We start from the raw sequence: 3980 nt of genomic DNA on the forward strand, positions 1-3980 counted from the left end.
TCTTCCAAGATTTTCGGGTGCCTGGGTGGCTCAGTCGGTTAAGAGTCCGACTCTTGGTTTCGGCTCAGGTCATGATCTCACAGTGTGTGAGTTCGAGCCCCGCATCGGGCTCCGTGCTGACAGCACAGAGCCTGCTTGGGATTCTCTCTCTCTCCCTCTCTCTCCCCCTCCCCCACTCACTCTCTCTGTCTCTCTCTCAAAAATAAATAAATAAAACTTTAAAAAAATTTAAAAAAAAATCTTCCAAGATTTTGCTTGGGTTCAAGTCCCTACTCTGCACTTGCCAGCTATGTGCCTTCGAGCAAATTACTTATTTCTTTGTGCCTCATTTTCTTCTAATGTAAAAGGGGAACAATGATATAAGGTTGTTGTGAGCATTAAATAAGTTAATATGTATAAAACCTTAGGTCAGTATCTGGCACGAAGTAAGTGTGCAATAAATGTTATCTATTACCACTACTGCCATTATTATTATGACCACCTCTGCAAACTGACCTGTTGTTCTCTTCCTTACACTTGCTTGAAGATCCCTCACATATGTACCAACTTTCCAATCGCCTCCATGCTCTTTTGTTCTATTCTCCTGTATCTAGATAGCCTTTACCCTCCCCTAAGACTGGCTCACCTCTAGGTCATTAGAGAAGATGCTACTTAAGCAAACCTACATTGGAAAGCATTCCGTGACCGTTTTCTCATCACCTCAAGCTGACTCAGATACTTTCTTCTGTGTTCCTATAACATCCTATTCATAACTCTATCATTAAGAATATAAGTGTGTGTTTCAATCATCTAGAGCTGAATAACAACCTATTCCAAAGCTGAACGAATTAAACTAGTAGCCATCGTATTTGCTCATAATTCTATGGGTCAAGAATTTAGGCAAAGCTTAGTTGGGTGGTTCTTCTGCCCCAACTGGCATCAGCTGAGGTCGTTCACTTAGCTAGCTGCTGAGCTAAGCAGAAAGCATACAAAGGTTTTAGTCACATGAGTTGTGCCTCAGTGTTTTCTCCCACTCTTGCTGCATGTGGCTAATTTGGGCTTCCTCACAGCATGGTGGTCTTAGGTAGACAGACTCTGTACATGGTGGCTGGTTTCAAAGAAGCAGCATCCCAAGAGTGGCAAAAGTGAGACGGTAGACCTCTTAAGGCCCAACCTTGGAAGTTATGCAACATTTCTTCCACCACATCCTACTGGTCAAAAGCTAGTGACAGGACAAGCTCAAATTCAGGGAAAGGAATAAAAGGACCTTAGAGCCATCTTGAAGTTACCACCATAGGCTCCCTCTCCTAATAAGATTCCGAGCTCCTTGAAGGCAAGGAGAGAAGTCTATTAGTCTTGGTATCCCCAACACCTAATTGGGAAGACAGTTTGGTACAGAGCAGGCACTTAACAAGCTGTTGCACTGAACTCCCACACAAACATGGGAAAGCTCTAGAGGAGGATGAGCTGGCCTAACAAAACCCTCAAGGCGGCTCTGAGAGGAGCTGCCAGAGCCTCCCACCCACAACCTCTGCTTCTTGTCAAATCCATCTGCAGTTTATTCCTGGCACAACAAGGTGTGCAGGCAATGCCAAAGTCACTAATCAAGTACCAGTGTCTCTTACTTGCCTTAGCATGGAGAAAAGGCAGAAGTGAAAGAGGTTAGTATAATTGGAATGTGCTACATGCCTATCTAAAGGACAGATAAAATATGAAATGTGTCTGTGTAAACATTTCCAACTCCAGTGCTTTAGGGATCCGGAGCATCCCTAACCAAGAAAACTCTCAATTCTTTTTATTTGGGAAAAACCCTCCCCCAAACCTCACGCAAACATTAAAAGCCAGTGGCTAGACCATGAGATTCACTTATTAATTCCCTAGAGAAAGCTCTGTTGTTTTTCCTATGGCTCATGGCAGCAGCCTGAGATTACTGCAAGAATGCCAACCTCCCAAGACCAGGTGCCGGGGCAGAGACATAGAGAGGTGAGGGTATGAAAGTGAGTCAGCTCAACCAATAATTGTCTGTAGAGAAAACGTCCAGACCTTGTCTACAGCCAGAATTGGCACAGGCCTCAATTTTTAATGAGCAAACCATTGGGAGGAAAATAAATACAACTTTAAAATATCTGAGTAAGCAGATTTGCTTCTTTGTTCGTCTTAGTGGCCCATGTCCTCGCCAATGGGATGGATCAGATCCATTTCTAACCTGGGATCCCAGACAGCCAGAACTACCTGAGGGGAACAACTACAGTCAGAGTTCACCTGGTACCCAGCAAAGGTAGGGAAGCTGGGGACAACTTGGCAGATGCCAGCCATCCCGAAGACAATCACTTATACAAGTTAGGAGTGCTCTGGATGGCTGAAAAAGTGTCCCATTTAGCAAATTCTGGAATCCCTGAGAGTGACAAGTATTGCCTAAATCACCATCTTGTCTTCTTATGCGCAACCAAGGGTATGGAAGACACCACAGGAGAGGGGAACGTACAAATCCCCTTCCTTCACGTTACAAGCTTGGAAGAATCCTGGCAGCTGTAACATGTAGGAAAGCAGGTTAGGAAGGGGCCATGTTCCATATTCCTTAGGTTCTTCCCTTCCTCTCGGAAACTAGATTATAAAGTGAGAGACCCGTGCCAAACATTGATCTTTCCATTAAACAGATATCTTGTAGGCACCTGCAACATATCAGGCCCTGTTCCAAGCTGGAGACAGCAAAGAACCTAAGAGATAGTTGTCTGCTCTATTGGAATTTTTGAAAAAGCAAACAAGAAGGCAATTTCAGATCACAATAAATGACATGAAAAGAAAAACTTAGGAGAATGGCAAGTGTGATAGAGAATGGCTTTTTCAGGAAGAGAACACCTCTCTGTAAAGATGGCATTTGGAGTTGGGCTTCCAGTGATGACAAAGAGAGAGGCCATAATGTAGGAGAGAAGAGCCTCAGGCAGAGGGAACAGCAAGTACAGCCTTGAGACAGAAATGGACTTGATGTCTTTGAGGAACAGAATGAAGGCCATGTGGAAATAAGAAACACTGTGAAATAAAGTAGGTGAGATACATGGGCTCCATCATGCAGGGCCTTGTATATCCTAGTAAAGCAGTTGGATTTTCTTTTACTCCACGTTTTGCCTAAATATTATTGCATGTTCTTTAAAACTATATTGCTTCCTTTACCAGACACAAAGATGTTCCAAAGCAGACGTCCTCAAAATGTGGCCCCAGACCAACAATATTGGCATCGCTCTAGGAATTTGTTACAAATGCAAAGTCTTAGGCCCCAACACAAACTTGCTGAATCAAAATCTCTGGGAGTGGAGTCCGGCATTTTATGTTCGGTAAGCCCTCCAAGTGATTCTGATGCATGATAGTTTGAGAACCACTGCTCCAGAGAAAAGAACTTTCTAGATTGCTGAAACTTCCTTAAGTACAAACACATTGTTAAAGAAGACAACTAAATATATATTATGTATTTTCGTGTGATTCCTGTGTAAAATAAAAATGGAAATAACAGTACATAGATTCTGTTCTGATCTTTTCTGGACAATTCATGATCCTCATTATGTGGATTCTGATACAATTATGTTCTTAGGGTCTAGGAAAGCAAATAAAGCTGCTTGGCTCTAAAATTTAATTGCCCAAGGTGGCTATTCTTTGGAAGTTTTTGTGCTTGCTTTTTATAGTGGCTCTATAGCTTTCTTTGTGCTTAAGCATTCACTTTACTTAATAATAAATGTAATAAAAATAGTTATGTATTAAGAATTTACTATATAACAGAGACCTGGCTTCGATAGCACTGTGAGTAGATATTATTACCATTAAAGAAAAAGAAAACGGGCTCTGAAAGGTGAAGTCCTATGCCCAAGGATGCAAAGCCAGCAAAGGGCAGTGCTGGTATTCAAACCCAAGCACATTAGTTAATTATCTATTACTCAGCAACAAATGAGTCCAAACTAAGCAGCTTAAAATAGCAAGCATTTAAAACAAACAAACAAACAGCAAGCACT

The sequence above is a fragment of the Panthera onca genome, chromosome B1 (assembly GCF_046562875.1).
Source record: "Panthera onca isolate mPanOnc1 chromosome B1, mPanOnc1 haplotype 2, whole genome shotgun sequence".
Taxonomy (NCBI): domain Eukaryota; kingdom Metazoa; phylum Chordata; class Mammalia; order Carnivora; family Felidae; genus Panthera; species Panthera onca.